The sequence below is a fragment of the Bombina bombina genome, chromosome 5 (genome assembly GCF_027579735.1).
Source record: "Bombina bombina isolate aBomBom1 chromosome 5, aBomBom1.pri, whole genome shotgun sequence".
NCBI classification, from domain to species: Eukaryota; Metazoa; Chordata; class Amphibia; order Anura; family Bombinatoridae; genus Bombina; species Bombina bombina.
Window position 1 is genome coordinate 1093899730 of NC_069503.1, and position 25701 is coordinate 1093925430.

The following is a 25701-nucleotide window of genomic DNA, read 5'->3' on the forward strand; positions in this document are numbered from 1 at the left end:
CAGGGAACATTTTTATTTGGTTCTGGTTTGAATTTCCATTATTTCTACCATGTCTGGGGTTAAGGAGCTTTTCTTCCTCAGGACTAGTAATCAAAGGGTATATTTTTAGTTCAGATTTGTGTGTACCATACAAAAATTGCAAAAAAATATGAAATGTCCCCCCGGACACCCTATAGTGTCGGGGATAGGGACTGTCACAGAAGGTATAGGAAACTATATTGATCTTTTTTAAGACATTTTTTTCTGACTCTTCCTTCATATGTCAAAAATACCACAGATCTCCTCAGAAAACTTGATGGAATAAGTATTGGGAGTAACACACTGCTGGTATCATTGGATTCTTCTATCCCACATATGATTGAAATAGAGGCTGCTAGACACTTCCTAGAATCAAGATTTCACTCCACTTTGTGTTGCATAATAATTTGTTTATGTTTGAGAACAATATGTACAGTCAGCTGAGAGGAGCAGCAATGGGGGCAGTGTGTGCTCCAGCTTCCATCTTGAAGCATGGGAACTGGAAATTTTTTAACAATCTGGCAACATTTTTTAATAAAATATTTTTTTTATGAATATGGTATGTAGACGATATCCTTCTTCTGTGGGATGGTCCCCAATCCGATTTGATGGAATTTGTCAAGAAATTAAATAAAAATTACAAAAAATATTTTCTTGACGTGTAAAAGTCAGTGAGAAAAGTTTACCATTTTCAGACATTTTTATCAGTAAGGAGGGTCACAGTATTGTAACTGAAGATTATCAAAAAAAAAAAAAAAAACAGCTACAGATAGCATTTTGCTTGCCACCAGTAGTCATCCTGAGAATTTAAAGAAAGGAATTCCCTATGGCCAGTTCCTCAGACTTAAGAGGACCTGTTCATCCAACACTAAATATGATAAACATGCAGCTCAGATGAAATTAAGATTTGAGGATAGAGGATACTCTCAAAAATGCATAAAAAGGGCAATGAACAAAGTGAGGAAAACAGAGAGGGATTATGTTCTATATAAAAAGAACCAGAAAACCACCCCCACCCCCGAATGAGAAAATTAGGATTATTTCGATTTACAACTGTCAATGGAATGCCATCAAAATGGTGATTCAAGACATTGGCATCTCCTGACATTTGAGGAGAGGATAAAAGAGAAGGTAGGATGTTATCCTCTAATGGTAGCATTAAAAGCTCCAAATTTGAAAGATAAACTATTAAAAAGCATGTATCAAAAAAGTCAATCTATGGCTGATTGGCTGTGAAAGGATAAGGGAGTAAACGGCAACTACCCATGTGGACAATGTGTATACTGTCCCTATATAGAAAAGTTTAAAAAAAATTCTGCAGGAGGGGAAAAGATGTTTGATATCCAGTATTTCTTTAACTGTAACTCGACAGGGGTAGTGTATTTATTACACTGCTTCTGTCCCAAGTTCTATGTAGGAAAAACAAAAAGGGTTCTGAAAGATAGGATCCAGGAAAACAGGGTTGATATCCTACATGGTAGAGATACTAGCGTGGCTAGGGATTTTCTGACATGTCATGGCTCCAGTACCTCCTACCTAAAAGTGATGGCAATAGACCGAGGAAATGCCAATGGAAGGGGAGTTAACAATGATATAGCCCTTTTACAAAAAAGAATACCGCTGGATTTTTACTTTAAAAACAAAATATCCTAGCGGTTTAAATGAGAAATTAGAATTTCCCTCCTTTGCTTGAATATCTAAAAAGTAAAGATCCCCTTAGATGTTAGAATTCACCACGTCAAGATAGGGCTCTAATTTTGGCTAGACATTGGTGTTAACTATAGCAGAAATACAATACATTTTAAAGGTATCCTAGAAGGTTACTTTAGTATCCTGCTGAGTAGTATACATTCTAAGAACATGTCCCTATGTTCGTACCCAGACAAAGTGAAAGCTGAAAGTATATACGCACATTTGTATATAGCATTGTATAAAGGTTGTTCTTTTTATATGTTTTGCATATACATGAGTTGTGACATATGTGTATTTTAAATTGTATCATACTAATTAGCCATGACGAAGCCCCTGTATATTGGAGCAAATGGGGGAGAAGCGTGTGTTGGCAAGCTCCTTTTGATCTCAGTATGAATTTGCATTATAGTACTTTATTGAAATAACAGACAAAAGCGTCAAAAGCATTGGATCAAGAAAGTATCTCTGCTGCTGCCAGGTGTATCATTAGTGCACCCTGACCTAACCGCTAAGGAGAAATCCTAACTCCCTGTATGCTGACTTGTGCACAACCTACTGATCATAAGTGTACCGAGGAAGGAGAACTGTGACATGCGGGTGATTACGTCTGACTGGAGTGACGATTTGAGGAGAACAGGCAGCTGAGGACGACCTGTGAAACTGGGGTCCTTTGAGAGCTAATCCGGTAATTGGTCTGACAACAGTGTTTGTGATGTACAGAGGCGGCATCAAGTGAAACGCCAAAGGTGGAAGCCTGACATGCTTACTGCAGTGGAGAGACTGTCAAAAAAGCTAACCATGAGTCTTAAAGGTCAATGCCACAGAGCACAAGACGAAAAAAGCAGTTTCTTAATTGACAACAGTTGTTTCTGGATACTTTGCAATAAGTTACAGTAACTGTGTCTCATATGAACATACTTTGTTGCCGGCTATACGTTTGGCCTAGGCTTGGAAAAGAGCCAATGCTGAAACCGCAAGTTTAAACTGCCTTTTGTCTGTTTACTTAATGCATCAAATATTTGGGGAGTATTTATAAGCCAACTTTTTTGCTACTGTTTAGTATCTGTCTTGGATATAGACAGGGATACCGTTGGTGCTTATTAACCCTTGGTAGTATCCACACTATCCCAGTCCTGCTTTATCACGTTCATGATTATTCTTATCCCCTGTTGCTTTAAAAAGATGTTCATCAATAACCCTACATGTGCTGGCCAGCAAGTTTATACTGTTTTAACATGTTGTGTGTGAATGTGTGTATGTATTAAGTCTCACACATCATGCATCAAACGTTGTACTTAATAAAATATATTTGATTATTTAAAAGAGTGCTGTATTCCCTCGCTATATATAGGTCTTTACATAGCCCTTATATATAGTATTTATACTTATATATAAAAATATATATAAAATATGCATATATAATATTTATATAACCAGTTTACACTGAGGGCTCCATGTATGAAGCAGTGTAAGCTTCCCAGGAGCACGTGCGGGGCTGGTTGACACGTGCAAGCCTGCTCCCAAATTGTAAGAAGCGTTTATTAGACCGCTGCTTCTTACACTCTTCACCACCTCTGAGGTGGCAAAAAGAAATCACCACAAACTCTCTCACTTGGGATGATTGACAGACCCTTCTCTCAGGCGTTTGGTTGTGTAATGATGCATATGGGCCAGAGCATAAACAGATCTGCTACCCGTATGCAGCAAAGGTGTGCGGACAACTTCTCAAGTGCCTTATTCACTTTCACCTAGATTACGAGTTTTGACCGCTATAAGAAAAGTAAAGAACGCCATAAAAGTTGCGTTATTTAACCCCCTATAGCGCTGCCATTACAAGTTTAAAAAAACTGGCTGCGTTGAGCTTTATACCGCACACAAAAGCAGCAGTGTTTTGATGTGCTCGTGCATGCTTTCCCCATAGACATCAATGGGTAGAGCTGGCAAAAAAAAGTCTAACACCTGCGATTGCGGAAACAAAAGCTCCATAACGCAGCCCCATTGATGTCTATGGGGAAAAAGAAAAGACAGCTTAAACCTAACACCCTAACATAAAACCCGAGTCTAAACACCCCCTAAACTTCTGCCCCTGACATTGCTGACACCTGCCTACAGTTTTTAACCCCTAATCTGCCACTTCTGATATCACCGCCACTATACTAAAGTTATTAACCCTTATTCTGCCGCACTCCAACATCGCCGCAACTATATTAAAGTTATTAACAACATTCCGCCTCCCCCGATATCGCCGCCACTTAAATAAAGCTATTAACCCCTAAACCTCTGGCCTCCCACATCACTACCACTAAATAAACCTATTAACCCCTAACCCGCCAGCCCCCACATCACAACAACATACATTAAGCTATTAACCCCTAAACATAACGCAACCCTAACCCTAAAGTAGCCCTAGCCCTAACCCTAACATAACCCTGACACCCCCTAACTTTAACATAATTAAGCTAGATCTAAATTAAACTTACAATTATTAACTAAATAAACCTATTAACCCCCAAACTGCCAGCCCCCCACATCGCAACAATCTAAATTAAACGATTAACCCCTAGCCCTAAACCTAACCCTAACCCTAACACCGCCTAACTTTAAAATAATTAAAATAGATCTAAATTAAATTTACAATTATTAATAACTACATAATACCTAGTTAAAACGAAATACTTACCTGTGAAATAAAACCTAGGCTACCTACAATTTAACTAATAGTTTTATTGTAGCTAGCTTAGGTTTTATTTTTATTTCACAGGTAAGTTTGTATTTATTTTAACTAGGTAGACTAGTTAGTAAATAGTTATTAATTATTTACTAACTACCTAGTTAAAATAAATACAAACTTAACTGTCAAATAAAACCTAACCTGCCATACAGTAGAACCTAACATTACAAAAAATAAAAAAACCTACCATTACAAAAAATACAAAAACCTACCATTACAAAGAAAACAAACAAAATTATCCAAAAAAATAAAGATTATTTCTATTCTAAAACCCTTAAAAAAAACACACCAAAATAAAAAAAGCCTAATCTTAAAAGGGCCTTTTGAGGGGCCCTTAAAAGGGCCTTTTGTAGGACATTGCCCTGAGATAAACAACTATTTTGCTCCAAAAAATATACAAACACCCCCTAACACTATACAAACCCCCACACCCCCAAACTACAAAGGGCCCTTAAAAGGGCCTTTGGGGGGCCCTTAAAAGGGTATTTTGTAAGGGATTGCCCTAAGTTAAACAGCTCTTTTGCTACAAAAAATAAAACACCCCCTAAAAATATACATTACTCAAAATAAAAAATGAAATCATCCAAAATAAAAAAGAATTACACCTAATCTAACAGCCCTATCAAAATAAAAAAAGCCCACCCAAAATAAAAAAAACCTCTAGCCTACAATAAACTACCAATGGCCCTTAAAAGGGCCTTTTATGGGGCATTGCCCCAAAGATATCAGCTCTTTTACCTGTAAAAAAACCACAAAAACCCCCCAACAGTAAAACCCACCACAAAACCAACCCCCCAAAATAAAAAAAACCTAATTATAAAAAAACCTAAGCTACCTATTGCCCTGAAAAGGGCATTTGTATGGGCAGTGCCCAGGGCATTTAGCTCTTTTACTGCCCAGACCCTAAACTAAAAAAATAAAACCCACACAATAAACCCTTAAAAAAGCCTAACACTAACCCCCTGATGATCCACTTACAGTTTTTGAAGTCCCGCTTGAACGATCTTCATCCCGGAGTTGAAGTCCTAATCCAGGCAGCGAGAAGTCTTCATCCAGACAGCCTCTTCAATCTTCATCCCGGCGGCGACGTCCTGATCCAAGCGGCGAGAAGTCTCCATCCAGGCGGCCTTTTCAATCTTCATCCAGACGGCATCTTCTATCTTGATCACGGAGGCGCGGAGCGGGTCCATCCTGAAGACATCCAGTGCGGAGCATCCTCTTCATACGGTCGCCGCCATACACTGAATCTTCAATGCAATGGACGCCATCCAAGATGGCATCCCTTGCATTCCTAGTGGCTGAAAAATTTGAATCTGCCAATAGGAATTGGAGATGCTAAAATCCTATTGGCTGTTCAAACCAGCCAATAGGATTTAAGAAGCTCTCATTCTATTGGATGATGATGTCTTTGTGTTTTTTTACAGGTAAAAGAGCTGATACTTTTGGTAGTTTATTGTAGGCTATGTTTTTTTTTTATTTTGGGTGGGCTTTTTTATTTTGATAGGGCTATTAGATTAGGTGTAATTCTTTTTTATTTTGTATAATTTTATTTATTTTTTGTAATTTAGTGTTTGTTATTTTTTGAAACTTGTTATTTTTTATTTTTTGTAATTAGATACTTTAGAGTAGTGTTAGGATGTTTTTTAATGTGTAATTTAGTTTAATTTAATTGGTAGTTTTAATTTAATTTAAGATAGGGAAATTGTAATTTTTATATAAAGTTAGGGGGTTGTTAGGTTTAGGGGTAAATAGTTTAATTTAGTTTATTTCAATGTGGGGGGCTTTCGGTTTAGGGGTTAATAGTTTAGTTTAGTATATTTTGTTGTGGGGGGGCTTACGGTTTAGGGGTTAATAGGTTTAGTATAGTGGCGGCAGTGTAGGGCTTAATAACTTTAGTATAGGGAAGCGATGTGTGCAGATGGCAGGTTAGGGGTTAATAATATTTAAATAGTGTTTGCAATGCGGGAGGATTGTGGTTTAGGGGTTAATATGTTTATTATAGTGGTGACGATGTCGGAGAGCGGCGGAATAGGGGTTAATATTTTTTTTTAGTGGCGGCGATATCGGGAGCGGCAGATTAGGGGTTAATACATTTATTATAGTGTTTGCGATGCGGGAAAGCCTCGGTCTAGGGGTTAATAGGTAGTTTATGGGTGTTAGTGTACTTTTTAAAACTTTAGTTATGAGTTTTATCTTACAGCTTTGTAGCGTAACACTCATAACTATTGACTTTAGATGGCGTTACAAATCTTGTCATTTTAGGCTATAACGCTCACTTTTTAGCCTCACCGCAAAACTCGTAATACCGGCGCAATGGGAATCCCATGAAAAAACTTAATTTTTAGGAGTGCTGGACTGACATTGTGGTACAGGCTAAAAGGCTTGCGGTACACCTATACCGACAAGACTTGTAATGGCTGCATTAGGGAAAATGATGCGTTATGGGCCACAACACTGCTATTTGACTCATAACTAGTGATGTCGTGAATAGTTCGCCGGCGAATAGTTCCCGGCAAACATAGCTTGTTCGCGTTCGCAGTGGCGGGCGAACATATGCGATGTTCGATCCGCCTCCTATTTGTCATCATTGAGTAAACTTTGAAGGTACAGAGAAGTTCCGGCTAACCGCTGCAAGAATCCACAAGTCCAGGTAAGTAAAACTGATTCAAATTTTATTTCAGCGCTTAAAAGCAAACACAAGGGTAAAAACAAGTCAGTTGGTCAGAGGACCTGATCCAACTGTATAGCAGATAAGTGCATACGCGTTTCATGCGGGTCTCCCGCACTTGATCACTGTAAGTAAGCAAGTCTGCCAACCGGTGCTCTTAAAGGTATATCAATTAACAATTAAAGACATCTGTAAAATAAATTTAACCCACAAGAGCACCGGGTGTAGACAGGTACACAAGGAAAATATGTATTAAAATAACTACTCTATTACTTTTCCTGTAGTATATTATACAAGAATAAGGAATGCAATGTATACTTATACATAATAAAGAGCAACAGAGATCCTTTTCTTTTAACTTTAGTGAAGTGCATTAATTAATTAACAAATATATACAAGAAATAAATTCTAGATATATGTAAATGTACTGATGTAATAACTTGTTTATGGACTACCCAGAAAAAAGAAAAACAACTGCCTTTTGCTAAATTGAAACTCAAGATACAGTGGATTTATACACAGAAAAAAGGAAAGGGAGGGGGGGGGAGTTTTGAGAGCCTCAAAAGAAAGAATAAAGTTGTTATTAGAGGGACAAATAAATATATGTTCCTAATGAATATATAAAGAGACTCAAAAATGTATAGTGTCTAATTAAACAAAAAGGTTAACATCAGCTTCAACATTGAGGCCAAGAGGAGTTCGTGTATTCATATAGAAAATCCATTTAACCTCTTTTTTGCTAAGGACAAATTCTCTGTTGCCCCCACGTTTAGAAAAAGGGACATGATCAATGGCCTGAAAGGTGGTCAGAGAGGAGCCACCAAAATGGTTAAATTTAAAATGGGATGCAACTGATGTGAAAACATCAGGGTCTTCAATGTCCCTGATGTGTTCAAGGACACAGTCTCTTAACCTTCTCTTTGTTCTACCCAAGTATTGAATTTTGCAATCTTTACAGGTCATAAGATATACAACATGTGTCGAATTGCATGTAAGATTAAATCTAATTTTATATTCCTTGCCAGTAGAGTGTGATGCAAAATTTTCCCCCTTATCACATAGTCGCATGTCTTACAGCGTGTGCTCCTGCATTTAAAGAAGCCAACTCTATTACCTAGCCATGTACTAGTTCTAATTTCAGGTAAATAAGAGGGAGCAACAAAATTTTGTATACTCTTAGCTTTTTTAGATACATATTTGACACCTTTTTAAATAACCTGTTCTAGCACTGTATCACTTTGGTGAATAGGCAAGCTTTCTTTAATAATATCACATATTTGTTTAAATTCTAAGCTATATGCCGTGCTAAAAATAATGTTATCTTGTGTCGAATTAGTTTTGGTGTTGCTCCTCTCTTTGTTTTTGTATACCAACAACGATTCGCGAGGAATCTCATCCACTTTGCTTTTTACCTCATTAAGAAGTTTGTCATTGTAGCCTCTATTGAAAGTCTCTTATGGAGAACCTGACTTTGTTCATGATAAAATGTATCATTTGAACAGATACGTTTAGTTCTAATGAACTGACTTTTAGGAATTGCATTGAGGGTATGTCTGGGATGACAAGATCTATAATTAAGTATAGTATTCCCACTTGTAGGTTTCCTATACAGATCAGTCATAATTTCATGCTCATGTGCTGATAATTTCATATCCAAAAAGACAATCTCATGTGTGTTTTGGCAACCTAAGAAACTCAAATTATAATTATTACAATTCAAATATTCCAAAAAAGAATTCACTGATTGTTCACCTCCATCCCACACCAACAACAGGTCATCTATGTAGCGACCAAAGTAGACAATATGGTTCCTGAAGGGGTTACTATCCGCATAGACGTGGGACAGCTCCCACCATCCCATGTAGAGATTGGCATATAAGGGTGCAAATTTTGCCCCCATAGCTGTCCCACGTCTCTGCAGATAGTAGACCCCCTCAAAAAGAAAAAAATTTAAACTTTGACCCTGTATCTCACAGTCTGCAGACACATTTCAGCCAATCAGCAGCAGACACTCCCTCCCAGACCCTCCCAGCTCCTGGACAGCAGCCATTTTAGATTCATTCTGATCCTGCATTCTTCGTGAGAGGAGGGATAGTGTAGCTGCTTCTGATTTTATAGGGAAATTCATAGCTAGGCTAGTGTATTCAGTGTCCACTACAGTCCTGAAGGACTAATCTGATCTCTGCTGTAAGGACAGCACCCCAAGCAGCCCTTTTTAGGGCTAGAACATCTTTTTTTTTTTTTTTTTACCTGTGTAATTTTGACTGTGAAACATCAGTCTGCTAGTGTAATCTAATTGCAGTTGCCTGCCTGCCAGCGTGTGTGCCAGGCCCACTTGCCAACTAGTGCCACCAATCATATTTGTTATAACAGTAGTGTAAATATTTATAAAAAAAACTTTTTTGACTGTGAAACATCAGTCTGCTAGTGTAATCTAATTGCAGTTTCCTGCCTGCCAGCGTGTGTGCCAGGCCCACTTGCCAAGTTAGTGCCACCACTCATATTTGTTGAAACAGTAGTGTAAATATTTAAAAAAAAAAACATTTTTGACTGTGAAACATCAGTCTGCTAGTGTAATCTAATTGCAGTTGCCTGCCTGCCAGTGTGTGTGCAAGGCTCACTTGCCACGTTAGTGCCACCACTCATATTTGTTGTAACAGTAGTGTAAATATTTTTTTAAAAAACGTTTTTGACTGTGAAACATCAATCTGCTAGTGTAATCTAATTGCAGTTGCCTGCCTGCCAGTGTGTGTGCCAGGCCCACTTGCCAAGTTAGTGCCACCACTCATATTTGTTGTAACAGTAGTGTAAATATTTTTTTAAAAAACTTTTTTGACTGTGAAACATCAGTCTGCTAGTGTAATCTAATTGCAGTTGCCTGCCTGCCAGCGTGTGTGCCAGGCCCACTTGCCAAGTTAGTGCCACCACTCATATTTGTTGTAACAGTAGTGTAAATATTTAAAAAAAAAACTTTTTTGACTGTGAAACATCAGTCTGCTAGTGTAATCTAATTGCAGTTGCCTGCCTGCCAGCGTGTGTGCCAGGCCCACTTGCCAAGTTAGTGCCACCACTCATATTTGTTGTAACAGTAGTGTAAATATTTTAAAAAAAAACTTTTTTGACTGTGAAACATCAGTCTGCTAGTGTAATCTAATTGCAGTTGCCTGCCTGCCAGCGTGTGTGCCAGGCCCACTTGCCAAGTTAGTGCCACCACTCATATTTGTTGTAACAGTAGTGTAAATATTTTTTACAAAATTTTTTTGACTGTGAAACATCAGTCTGCTAGTGTAATCTAATTGCAGTTGCCTGCCTGCCTGCCAGCATGTGTGCCAGGCCCACTTGCCAAGTTAGTGCCACCACTCATATTTGTTGTAACAGTAGTGTAAATATTTAAAAATAAAACTTTTTTGACTGTGAAACATCAGTCTGCTAGTGCAATCTAATTGCAGTTGCCTGCCTGCCAGCGTGTGTGCCAGGCACACTTGCCAACTAGTGCCACCAATCAGAGGAGGAAGGTGGCTTTGAGGAGGTGGAAGACCAAGCACAGCAGGCGTCCCAGGGGGCTTGTTGTCACCTTTTGGGGACCCTTGGTGTTGTACGTGGCTGGGTGGAGGAACAGACCTTCAATGACATCAGTGAGGACAAGGAACGGGACATGGCTAGCTTGGTATCCAACCTTGTGCAAATGGGGAGTTTGCGGTTGTGCAAATGGACTGTTTGCGGTTGTTTGCGGTGCGTTAAAGGGACAGTCTAGGCCAAAATAAACTTTCAGGATTCAGATAGAGCATGTAATTTTAAACAATTTACCAATTTACTTTTATCACCAATTTTGCTTTGTTCTCTTGGTATTCTAAGTTGAAAGCTTAACCTAGGAGGTTCATATGCTAATTTCTTAGACCTTGAAGCCCACCTCTTTCAGATTGCATTTTAACAGTTTTTCACTACTAGAGGGTGTTAGGTCATGTATTTCATATAGATAACACTGTGCTCATGCACGAGAAGTTATCTGGGAGCAGGCACTGATTGGCTAGACTGCAAGTCTGTCAAAAGAACTGAAAAAAGGGGCAGTTTGCAGAGGCTTAGATACAAGATAATCACAGAGGTTAAAAGTATATTATTATAAATGTGTTAGTTATGCAAAACTGGGAAATGGGTAATAAAGGGATCATCTATCTTTTAAAACAATAAAAATTCTGGTGTAGACTGTCACTTTAATCGGGGAGTTTGGTCTATCACTGTGAAGCGGGCGTAACCCTCACACTACCTGATCGATACAACATCATACCTGATGTTTTAAAGCACGTTATTCCAAACTATTTAGGAATGTTAGGTGATTTATGCCCTTTATGGCTTAAAACCAGACTCTGCATCAACTATGTAATTTTCCATGGGAGTTTTGCCATGGATCCCCCTCCAGCATGCCACAGTCCAGGTGTTAGTCCCCTTGAAACAACTTTTCCATCACTATTGTGGCCAGAAAGAGTCCCTGTTGGTTTTAAAGTTCGCCTGCCTATTGAAGTCAATGGCGGTTCGCCCAGTTCGCCGGTTCGCGAATAGTTGCGGAAGTTTGAGTCCGCCGTTCGTGAACCGAAATTTTTAGGTTTGCGACATCACTACTCATAACGCAAAACTAATCTAGGTGAGTGTGATTATGTTATTCAAAAGGACATGAACACTTCTTGCTTTTGTGTAAAACCTGTGTTTGTTCCATGGTCCCTGTAAACTGTAAATGCTTCATTTTAAGTTGGTTTAGACAATTTGCAGCATTTTGAAAACCTAGGTTACATAATTTGTGTTTTGGTCTCCTTGATACTTAAAATTACATCTGTATAGTTATTTTTATTTAAATTTTACTGCATATATACACCCAATTATGCGCTAAACCGGGTGCTTAAATAACTAAAAAAAATTACCAGTATTGCGCTATCCATAGCGCTGCCATTACAAGTTACTGAAAAACCTTCTTTTGTTGTGTGGTATGGTGCGATAAGCTCCATACCGCACAAAACCCAAGGCCTGACTTGACGTGCTTGTGCACATTTTCCCCCATAGACATCAATGGGGAGTAAGTGTTAAAAAAAAACTAAACACCTGCGATCGCGGAATTGCGGTCACTATAACGCAATCACCATTGATGTCTATGGGGAAAAGAAAGTAAGGTAAAAGAACCCTAACATAAACCCCTAGTCTTATACCCCTAATCCTCCGCCCCCCCCCCCGGCATCACTAACGCTAATTTAAGTTATTAAACTATAAACCGCCGGTCCCCCACATCGCAACACACTAAATTAAACTATTAACCCATAAACCTTACTATCCTTTATACTTTAAATTAAAATTACAATATAACTATTTTAAAATAAATAAATCTTACCTGTGAAATAAAAAAATAAGATTAAACTATAAATTAACTTAACATTACTATATTTTAAAAAAAATACAAATTAAAAAACACTACAATTTTTTTTTTTTAGAAAAAAATAACATTACAAAAAAACAACAACTAAAATTACGAAAAATAACAAAAAACTAACATTACCAAAAATAACAAACAATAAAATTACGCAAAATAAAAAAAACACTAAGATTACAAAAAATAATAAATGAAATTATGCTAAATAATAAAAATTAAACCTAATCTAATAGCCCTATAAAAACAAACCCCTCCAAAATAAAAACACCCCCTAATCTATCAATAAATTACCAATAGCTCTTAAAAGGGTCTTTTATAGGGCATTGCCCTAAGTTAAACAGCTTTTTTACCTACAAACATTGCAAATTCCCCCCTAAAAGTAAACCCTCTCCACCCAACCATCCCCCCAAAATAATAAAACCTAAGTCTAAAAAACAAAAATCTTATTCTAACCCCCAAATAGGTACTCACCGTTCCTGAAGTCTGGCGGAGAAGGTCTTCTTCCAGGCGACAACATCTTGATCCAATGTGGGGAACTCTTCTATCTTAATCCAGGGCGAAGGCGGAGGTGACTGCGGAACAGGACCGGCGACCACAGAGCCATCCAGCGTGGAGGATCCTCTTCGTACAATCGACACCGCACACTGAGGATTGAATGCAAGGTACCCCTTTTATATTGGGGTACTGTTGCATTCCTATTGGCTGAATAATTCAAATCAGCCAATAGGATGAAATCTGCTTAAATCCTATTGAATAATTTGAACAGTCAATATGATTTAAGCAGCTCTCATCCTATTGGCTGTACCTTGCGAACGGAGAGTATCTATTTGGGGTTTCGATTTAGGTTTTTTTGGGTGGGATTTTTTTTAGATTAGGGATTTTTTTTAGATTAGGGATTTTTTTTATTTTATTGGGCACAAAAGAGCTGAATGCCCTTTTAAGGGCAATGTCCATACAAATGCCCCTTTAGGGGGTTTACTTTGAGGGGGAAATTTGTAATTTCCCCCTCAAAAAGAGCTGTTTAACTAAGGACAATGCCCTACAAAATGCCCTTTCAAGGACTATTGGTAGTTTACTGATAGAATATGGGTTTTTTATTTGTGGGGGCTTTTTTGTTTTTATAGGGCTATTAGATTTGGTTTAATTTGTATTATTTTGGATAATTTAATTTATTATTTTAGTGTTTTTTTAATTTGCGTAATTTTAGTGTTTGTTATTTTTGGTAATGCTAGTTTTTTTGTTATTTTTTCGTAATTTTAGTGTATTTGTTTTGTATAGTTAGGTTTTTTTAGTTTTTTAATTTTTTTTAGTGTTTATTTTTATTTTATTTTTTTGATATAGTAATGTTAGGTTAATTTATAGTTTAATCTTAGTTTTTTTTTATTTCACAGGGAAGTTTGTATTTATTTTAAGATAGTTATATTGTAATTTTAATTTAAAGATAGGGGTGTTTTAGGTTTAGGGGTTAATACTTTAGTGTTTTGCAATATGGGGGGCTGGCGGTTTAGGGGTTAATAGGTCTAGGTTAGTAGTTAAGATATGGGGGGTCGGGCGTTTAGGGGTTAATAAATGTATTTTATTAGAAGTGATGTGGGGGCTGGCATTTTCCAGGTTAATAGGTTTATTATAGTAGTAGCAATGTGGGAGGCCGGCGGTTTAGGGGTTAATAACTTTATTTAGGTGCTAGCGATGTGAGCAGGTGCCAGTTAAGGGGTTAATAGGTTTATTTAGTTATGGTTATGTGGGGGGTCAGCAAATTAGGGGTTAATAGGTTTAATATAGTATTTGCGATGCGGGTGGCGGTTTAGGGTTTAATAGGTAGCTTATGGGTATTAGTGTACTTTGTAACATTTTAGTTATGAGTTTTGTGAAACATTTTTGTTTTGCAAAATCCATAACTACTGGTCTCAGATAGCGGAAGGGATTGCGGTGGTATAGACTATAACGCAAGTATTTTAGCTGGACCGCACAACCTGTAATACAGGCGCTATGAAAATCCTGCACTCAAAAGCCATTTTTTGAGAGCGTAATGGAGAGTTGCATTAAGGCTAAAACGCTTACGGTATAGCTGTAACGCAGCGATTTGTAATACAGGAGACCTGCATATTCCATGCGCAAAGGTCAATTTTTCAGCGGTATAGCTGTACTGCACTGTACCACACAACTTGTAATTTAGGGGATAGGAAGGTATTTTAAAGGGGCATAATAGTTAAAACTGCAATGTTCATGGGTGCATTTTCAATTTGCATTGACAAATTACTCACCTCCAGCATTATATGTACATATGCCCTTACACAGTGATATCACTGATAACTTTTACTGGAAACATTTCTTGTTACTACAATTATTTAAAAAAAAATAAAAATAAATATATATATATATATAAATATATATATATATATTTATCACTCATGCGTATTTCAACTTAGACTGTTATGTTCCTTTTAAATTTAAATTTTTAAAATATTTTGCGCTACCTAAAGAAGGAACAAGAAAAAAAGAAAATAGTAATTCCGTAGTTTAGGAAATTATCACTCTAACCTTCAGCAAATGTATCAATGTTTATATAATTTGGAATCTGGCATGCAGTAGATAGAACAAGTCTACACACCCTTTTGTAATTTGCAGGTTTTTGAAAAGTAACAACATAAAAAACAATAATGTCTAGATGTGCAACGTTATTAGAGACTTTTTCTCAAAGATTTGCTATTGTAATACATGCAAAATGTGTGCAGACTTATGCCATCAGAGGGTTGTATTTTTATTATTATTATTTAAAATGTTCCTAATAAGTACATTTTTGTTTTCTCTGGACTTTTGTTTGTTTGTTGTTATTTATGTCTTTACAATTTAAAAAAAAACAGCAATTTCATAAGTTTTTTTTTAATATCCTCTGCAAATTTAATTACTTTGGTTAAAAAATCAGCAGTCATTTATAAGATACTGTATAAAGCTTTAATTTAGTCTTAGGTCTTAGTTAGCACTTGCCCATTATAAGAAAACCAGACAACAATAAATCAAACTATGTTTAGTAATATTTTCCATAGCTTCCCTCAACCAAGATGAAGGCAACTTGGATCCCTAAGAAATGTAAATATTGCAACTGTTTCTGTATCCTGTGCATCTTATATTACTGTTCCCAGGGTATAGCAGCAGCCTAAGGACTACTATGTAACATAACATTTTAACAGGAAGCTCACACTTGTCATACTTATCACCTCTAGGCTTCTAATGCACAGCAAATGTATTCCCTTTAATATAAATACACTTTAACTCTGTATAAACACTGTAATTAGCCCATGACCCTTTAGCATAGATGTAGCCCAAGAACATTAGTGCAGATGACACCTGCATCACTCAGAATGCCAGCCTTAGTGGCACCCCGATACTTAATGCCAATGCAAACCTCTCAGCATTTCTCAGACACTGTTCAGGATCTGGAAGCTGTGGGGTAACTCAGGGCAGTAGCAGCACACTGTCACTGCACAGACTGCACTTTTACTATCACTTCACACAGGACATCCTGATTTTCACTACGTTCCCAATACCTTCACTCTCACTGCACTCAGTATTTTCACTGTACACAAGGCACACTTACTCCACACACAGCACTTTCACTGCACACACAGCACTCTCACTGCAATCACTGCCTTATCACTGCACACACAGAACTCTTAAAGGGACATTAAACACAAATGTTTTCTTTCAAGATTTAGAAAGAGCAAGCAATTTTAAAGAACTTTCTAATTTATTTCTATTATCTAATTTGCTTCATTCTCTTGATATTCTTTGCTGAAAAGCATATCTAGATAGGCTCAGAAGCTGCTGATTGGTGGCTGCCTCGTGTGATTGGCTCACCCATGTGCATTTCTATTTGTTAAACAAAGGATATCTAAAGAATAAAGCAAATTAGATAATAAAAGTAAATTGGAATGTTGTTTAAAATCGTATTCTCTATCTGAATAATGAAAGAAAAAATTTGGGTTTAATGCCCCTTTAATGCACACACAGCACTCTCACTGCACACACATAACTGAATGCACACACAGTACTCTCACTGTACACAGAGAACTTGTAATGCACACAGCACTCTCACTGCACACACTCAAAGTCACTGCTTGCACAAAACCCTCAATGAACACACCGAAACCTCACTGTCACTACATGCACAACACCCTCACTGCACACAAAGCACCCTAACTGTCACTGTTTGCACAACACCCTCACTGCACACACAACACCCTGTCACTGTTTGCACAACACCCTCACTGCACACACCAAACCCTCACTGTCACTACATGCACAACACCCTCACTGCACACAAAGCACCTTCACTGTCCCTGCTTGCACAGCATCCTCACTGCAAACACAACACCCTCACTGCACACACAGCACCCCAATTGTCACTGCTTGCACAACACCCTCACTGAACACACAGAGCCCTCATTGTCCCTGCATACACAGCACCCTCACTGCACATACAGGACCATCACTGTTACTGCTTGCACAACGCCCTGACTGCACACACAGCACCCTCAATGTCACTGCATACACAGCACCCTCACTGCACACACAGCACCATCACGGTTACTGCTTGCACAACACCCTGCCTGCACACACAGCATCCTCAATGTCACTGTTTGCACAACACCTTCACTGCACACACAGCACCCTCACTGTCACTGCATGCACAACACACTCACTGCACAAGTTCTTTACAAACACGGCACCTTCATTTTCATTGCTTGCAAAGCAGACTCACTGTAATTACAGACACAACATCCAGTGGCAAAAAGTGTGTTAATCCCAGAGTTTGTTACCAAACCACCATGGCAAAGCAAAGAAATTCTCAAAGTAAATTCCTCCCCCCTACAGAATTAATATTATGATATAACAGATAATAATTATATTCTTTGGTGGAGCAGTACTTAATTTCAAAAATTCCATGCATTTTGCTTGATCTAAACTCTGACATTTTGCCAATTAATATCAATGTAAACAGCTTTAGCATCTCCTTTTTTTAATGCAAATATATTTTGACATATTTAAATGCTGGCCATTCATTCACAAAAATGTTTGTCTAATATGCCTCTTTAACTCCTTGAGGACCAGCAACGTACCTTGTATGTCCCTAGTCTTTCTATGGGCATTGGATTTTTAATAGTGCAGACTCGCTGCCAGCAGCAAAACCATGCTACTTTGAGTGGTCAGCAGAAAGGAGGGAGGGCATTATAACGCAGTAGGACCTGCGCCATTATATCCAAGAAAACCCTTAATGACCAGCAACGTACAGGATACGTTGTGGTCATTAAGTGGTTAAAAGGAAAACTAATTGGAGCTAACTGCATCATTTTCAGAGCACTAATTGCTACCTCAAGCTCACAGAAGCATTATCCAGCCAGTTGTAATGGCTGGTTATTTAACGTGCGCACATAAACGGGCAAATTTGCCCCTATACAGGCGCATGTTAAAATAGCGCTCCACTTGTAATCTAGCCCTTAGTTTTTATTCTCTATCCTTACTGCATATTGCTTTAAATTGGACAACACTATCTGTCCTGATATAACATAAAGTAACTAATTTTCTTTTATTTAATGCAGACATGAGAAAAACCTCTCTAAAAAGCACACTCTTGATACTCATTGATATTTTAGTGTTTAATCCCAGTGTCTGATATAATGAAAAATCTAACTTTCACCAAAGCGTGCATGCTACAAATCACAAAATTCATATTGTGGCAGTGTTGTAAATGCAAACGTATTTTTCATCTTTATCCCAGTAGCAAAAACTGATCTTTCAGCAGGGATTCCAAATTGAAAAATATATTAAAAATGAAAATGCTCAAAGCAGTCTTTGAATAACTCAATGAGATGCATTATAGGAACTCTCAAAATTTATGTGAAGATGACCAGAATTTTCCAGCTCACCTTTTCCTTTAATTGGCATGTTTGGTTTAAGAGATTTACAAAATGATGACAAGGTGATTTCTGTAGAAAAATAATACATATATATATATATATATATATATATATATATATATATATATATATATATATATATATATATATATAAAGTATAAAATTGCCTATTGGAGTAGGCAAATTACTTCAGATGGAAAAAGCCAAATAACTTTATTTGTTGTGGTAAAAAAGCAAACATATCTTCTGTCAGCTGTCAGAGTGTGCCAAGTGTTCCTTGGGTAAAGATTAGTTTTATAAATGAAAATCTTACAACCCAGAGTTATAAATCTGTCCTGACATCTCAAATTAATTATAAAAAGGCTAAACTGAAATTAAAACACACACATACCACACATATATAGCGATAGAGCAACGGATGAACAAACGGAGAGATACAGGAAAGGAGACAGATAGACAGATAAAAAACATCTGTGGGAGAAATATTCACCTGGTGAAGAAATTTCAGCTATGTCCATGGAACGTCCCTATTCAGCCCACTAGCAGAGTGCTACGATTTTTAATGATATTAAAAATAAAAAAATGTAAAAATATTTGTATTTCAATGTTTCATTTGTGCATTTATATGATTTTTAATTTACTATTTTTTTTTAACCCTTATGCAATGTATGCATCGTCTTCACATACTTAAATGGAGGGAATACCTCATTGGGGGGGGGGGGGGCACCCAATTTTTTTTAAATCCTGTAGCCAATACAGACCAGACTACTCTGAGCTCAGTTTATAGTACCTTACAATCGCCTGTATTTTCATATCAATGTGTTTTTCTATTATGTTAATAGGTGTTTTGCATATTTTGACACAGTCTCTGCACTTTTCAGTTTGCAAGAAAACGTGAGATTTGCAGGATGAAAATGCAGGAAAATGTAGGGTGAAAATGCGGGAGGGCATTTCATTTTACAAAAAGGTAATCAATACGCTTTGAATTTCATATTATAAATACAAATTTCACAGCTTTTTTTTTTGCATATGTAATTTTATTATGTACTGTGAGCCTTAAATATTTTTTCTCCTGCAGAATTTCATAACAATTTTAAATTTTTCTATAAAATACCATTTTTGCTGAACAATGTTGTTAGAATTTTATATGTGATTAAACAATACAATTTTTTACTATGCATTTTATTTCCCAATATTTTATTTGTTTTATACTATTTTTAAATTATGATATTTTTTTGTGAGCCATATTGTACTTACCAAAAACAGGGAATACCCCGTTGTGAGACACACTGTTCTCAAGCTAAAAACGTTAGAGAATTAAGACATTTTATTGGGTAGATCTCACAAATCCAGAGAGCTTTAGACAATCAGGTCCTATGAAATTGGCGGGCAGGAACTTTGACAGACCTCCGATCCAGTGGTAATCCTACAAATCTGGACAAAGGTTAAAATCACTTGAAATAGCTCGTACATTTTTATGATGTCATTCATAGATCACAAATTATGGTTTATTCTTTATGAGAATTATTATTTTATGATAAATAAATAAAAATGTATTTGTATGTGATTTAAAAAAAAAAAGAAGAATGGCATCTAAAATCTGAAACCACACATTCTGTATTGTCCATACTCTAATATAAAGAGAGACTGATCTAACTCTTGAAAGAAAAATAAATCGAACATCAAGTTTATTTCTACTTTTATGTATATCTGAAATTAAAGAAGGAATTAAAGGGACAGTGCACACCTTGTAATTACAAGACATTACTGTTGTGTTGCTATAGAATAACATATCAGCCAAGTTTTAACGTTATTAAAACAAATTAAAATCCTTTTTACTCCAATTAGTTTTCAATAGCCAAACTCCACCTAAGATTTGCCGTATTTTGAGGATCAAATCTGGGCTTTAGTCAATAAGGCAATTCACTATCGTATAGTTAGTATAAAATGAATTGCTTTGCAGTTGTTACCTGATAAATTAAAGTTAGGGACCTATATGTATTATGTTTAGCCTAAGAAGTCTGCAGTTGCATTTCAAGTTCTGAAAATATGAAACTGCTCAATTTTGAGAGCTAAATTCCATGACAAAGGTGCAAAATAAATAATGAATATATATTGCAAAGTTTTTTCATTACTCAGTGCTAAACATTTTATAGAAGAATCTCAAGATGTTTACTGTCCTTTTAAAGGGCTCATTTCCATTGAGCCGTTAAAAATAGAGCCGTAAGCTACCGAAGCAGCCGACAGCTAAAAGTAATTTACGGCTCCATTTTAGTACCAGGTTTCCATTGAAAAGGTGTCCACTTTGTGAGCGGTCGCTCTTTTCGTGTAGGTGTAAGTTAGCATTGTGTTAAGATTCCACCTGATGCCGGATTTCTAAAACATTAATAGGTTACTATGGTAACCCGACCTTACACTACACTCAATCACATATACGGCACCACATACAAGTGCAGCGCCGTATATATTTTACCCGTCATGTGCATGCGCGATATCTACCTCTCAACCACAACCCCCCACCACAATAACTAATGTATAAACGCTTAAACCGACATCCCCCCACAACGCAAACAATCTATTTAAACTATTGACCCCTAATCCGCAATGCCCCACTTCGCAAACTATCTGTCAGGGTGCCAGGAATCAGACTGAGACGAGAAGTGCAAAAATAATCACACCTTTATTAATAGATTATTTATTATTAAATAATCTATTAATAAAGCTTATTTAATGAATTAATAGATTATTTATTTATTAAATGCAGGTCTATGGCACAATCGTAAGACTGGTGAGGAGGCAACGTACCGGCACGCATCTTGTCAAAAACATCTAGGAACTCTTGGTACTCCTCTGGCAATTGAGATACCGAAGAAGTGCACAAGACTTTAACTGGTTCCTGAAGACAAGTGGAAATACATTGCGGGGACCATGACAAAATTTCGGACCTGCGCCAGTCGAGACTGGAATTGTGTTTTTGGAGCCAGGGATAACCCAGAACAACCGGAAAATGCGGAGAGTTTATCACCTGGAACTGGAGGGTTTCAAAATGGAGAGCCCCAACAGCCATGGACAACGGAGCAGATTCATGAGTAACGAGTGCGGGCTGAAGGGGCCTGCCATCAATAGCCTCAATAGCAAGCGGAACGGACCGAGGCAAAACAGGAATGGAGTGCTTTGATACAAAAGAAGGGGGAGTGAACTTAGCGCCAACTAGTGGTACCTAATAGCCTAGGGGTGGTGATACCTAGCTACCACCAAATGATAAGAGAATAATGATTGAACCCAGGCGCCTGACCAAACGGAGGCAAAGGTAATGCCAACGATGACAGTAAATTAATAATTGATCAATAAAAATTATTTATTTAATACAAATACTAGTTAACAACTTCATGGATCCATGCTAAAATACAAATGCTAAAATAAACACAAGTAAAATTCTAAAATTGATTGCACAATGAATAAATGATAAATGATGATAAAATCTGAATAAGTCTTTTAGGTGAATCTTCAATGCCAAACCTTGAGTTTAAGACCTAGCTGAGGTAAGGTTCCAACGGGTGTTATCCTCTATGTCCATATAAAACCAATAAGTAAGTGATAAAACAGTGAAGGTAAAAATGTTGAAGTGTAGGTGATGGAATCCAGATGAAATCCAATACAATAGGAGTGTAAAACAAAAGTGACCAACAAATAATGCTAAACTGCTCCTGATCTTAATCCGTGAATGCCAGGTGTACAAAACAGAAATAGATTTGTTATTCATCTGCTCTCCACATTAGACATTCACGGATCTATTTCTGTTTTGTACACCTGGCATTCACGGATTAATATCAGGAGCAGTTTAGCATTATTTTTTGGTCACTTTTGTTTTACACTCATATTGTATTTTTTGAAGGTTCATTTTTTATTTTTTATTTTTATTTTTATTTATTTTTGCCTTTTTGCTGAATTGATTTTGCTTTTTTCACTGTTTTTTGGACACATTGTAAACTTGGATTTCATTTGGATTGCATCACCTACACTTCAACATTTTTACCTTCACTGTTTTATCACTTACTTATTAGTTTTATATTGGACATAGAGGATACCACCCATTGGAACCTTACCTCAGCTAGGTCTTAAACTCAAGGTTTGGCATTGAAGATTCACCTAAAAGACTTATTCAGATTTTATCATCATTTATCATTTATTCATTGTGCAATCAATTTTAGAATTTTACTTGTGTTTATTTTAGCATTTGTATTTTAGCATGGATCCATGAAGTTGTTAACTAGTATTTGTATTAAATAAATCATTTTTATTTATCAATCATTAATTTACTGTCATTGTCAGAATTACCTTTGCCTCCATTTGGTCAGGCGCCTGAGTTCAATCATTATGCTTTGATACAAAAGCACTGTCAATGAAATAGCCCGCAGCACCGGAGTCAACAAGAGCCTGAGTGACTATGGAGGAGTCCACCCAGGAAAGGACAACTGTGACCAAAGGTTTCTCCTTAAGCGGTTCCGGGGACGAGAATAAACCACCCAATGTCTGCCCCCAACAGGACCTTAGGTGTGAGCGTTTCACAGCCGTGTAGGACAAGACTTCAAAAGGTGGCCCTGTAACCCACAATAGAGGCAGAGCCCCTCCCTCCTCCTAAAGGCCCTCTCCACCGTGGAGAGACGCGTGAATCCCAACTGCATCGGCTCAGCAGTACCTGGTGTCTCAGGACCAGGAGGCATGGGAGGAAAGGGAGGCATGGGTGGGAGCAAACATGTAGGAGACAATGGAACAGGAGGCTTCTGCAAGCGCTCCTTGAAAGAGGGCCTCTCTCTGAGTCTGATGTCAAATAGGATAAAAAAAGACACCAATGCCTCGAGATCCTCTGGTAAATTTCTGGCAGCAACTTCGTCTTTAATCGCATCAGAGAGCCCATGAAAGAAGGCAGCAACAAGGGCTTCATTGTTCCAACCTACCTCTGCAGCAAGTGTACGGAACTCAATAGCATACTGAGCAGCAGATCTTGTACCTTGCTGAATGGACATGAGTAGTTTAGCAGCAGAGGAGGAGCGAGCCGGAACATCAAATACCCTTTGAAAGGAGGCCACAAATTCAGGGTAATTTGAAATCACAGGTTTATTTGTCTCCCACAAGGGATTAACCCAGGCAAGAGCTGTGTCAGAGAGTAACGAGATGAGAAATCCCACCTTAGCTCTTCCATAGAGGGAAACGCCTGAGGTAACATCCCAAAGTAAATGCCCACCTGGTTCAAAAACCCTCTGCACTGAATAGGATTGCCTCCATATTGCTGAGGTAGAGGTGCAGAACCCGACATGCTCATGGTAGGCATAGGTGCAGCAGCGGAAACAGGAGCAGCCGTAACTTGCGGGACACTTTGGTCAAAATGTGCAGTGCGAGTCAGCAGGGTTTGCAGGGCTAGTGCAAATTGATCCAAGCAGTGATCCTGTACATCCATCCTGGAAATGATGGCAGGTAAAGGTGGATTATTAGCACCATCAGGATTCATGGCCTTTGCGTAATGTCAGGGTGCCAGGAATCAGACTGAGATGAGAAGTGCAAAAAGAATCACACCTTTATTAATAGCAAAAAGTAATAAAAAGTCCACAAGTCAAATAATAAGCCAGGAGTCAAAACCAGAGCTGGTAGTCAGATGAACCGAGTCAGGAGCCAAAGCGAATAGTCAGACGAGCCGGAATCAGCAACAAGGAAAACAGCAGAGTCAGGAACAAGCCAGGGATCAGGAATCAGGAAGGCCGTCAGGCAGCCAGGTAATACACAGGATTTCTCACAAACAGGTCTGAGACAACACAAAGGCAAAGCATACTGAACAGAGGCCCTTTAAATAATAAGTGATGACATCACAATTCTGAGACTGCATCCTATCTCTCACACGGATGATGTACACCAGTCTGGCCATTAAAGGAAGTGCAGGAAATTAGCAGCATCCCCCACAATGCACCATAGTCAGGAAGAGAGGTGAGTAAAATGGCTGCCAGCAGCACATGTCAAACAAAACAGGAGAAAACCCCTGACACTATCTATTTAAACTATTAACCCCTAATCTGCAATGCCCCACATCACAAACTATCTATTTAAACTATTTACCCCTAAACCGCCAAACGCCACAATTACAATTACATAAATTAAAATAATCCTAAATTACAATTAAAATGAAAAATCTAATATTTTTTAAAAATAAAAAAACTAAATTTAAATTAAGCTAAAATTACAGAAAATAAAAAAGTCTAACTTTACATAAAATAGTAAACAAAATTATCAAAAATAAAAAAATAAACCTTATCTCTATTAAAATAACCCCCCCTACCAATAGCCCTTTAAAGGGCCTTTTGTAGGGCATTGCCCTAAGTTAAACAGCTCTTTTACCCCTAACAGTAAAACCCCCACCCACCAAACCCCCCAAAATAAAAAAAAACTAACACTAAAAAAAATCCTAATTTGCCCATTGCCCCTAAAGGGGCATTTGTATGGACATTGCCCTTAAAAGGGCATTCAGCTCTTTTACAGCGCCCAAATCCCTAATCTAAAAATCAAATCAGCCAATAGGAATGCAAGAGATGCCATATTTAATTGCGTACCTTGAATTCACTATACAGTGTATGGCGGCGATAGTATGAAGAGGATCCTCCACGCTCCATGGCTCCGAGGTCGCCAATCTTCAGTTCCGCGGTCACCGGTCTTCAGTTACGTGGTCGCCAGTCTTCAGTCCTGTGGTCCTAGATGAAGATAAAAGAGGTCGTCGCTTGGAAGAAGACTTTACCGCCGGATTTCAGGAACCGTGAGTACCTATCTAGTGGTTAGAGTTAGGTTTTTTCAATTTTTGGCGTTTTTTTATTTTTTAGATTAGGGATTTGGGCGCTGTAAAAGAGCTGCATGCTCTTTTAAGGGCAGTAAAAGAGTTGATTGAACTTTTAAGGGCAATGTCCATACAAATGCCCCTTTAGGGGCAATGGGTAGTTTAGGATTTTTTAGTGTTAGTTTTTTTTTTTTTTTTGGGGGGGTTTTGTAGGTGGGGAGTTTTACTGTTAGGGGGAACTTAATTTTTTTTAAAGGTAAACAAGCTGTTTAACTTAGGGCAATGCCCTACAAAAGGCCTTTTTAAGGGCTATTGGTAGTTTAGTATTAGACTAGGGGGGTTTTATTTTGGAGGGGCTTTTTTATTTTCATAGGGATTAGGTTTATTTTTTTATTTTTGATAATTTTGTTTATTATTTTATGTTAGACTTTTTATTTTCTGTAA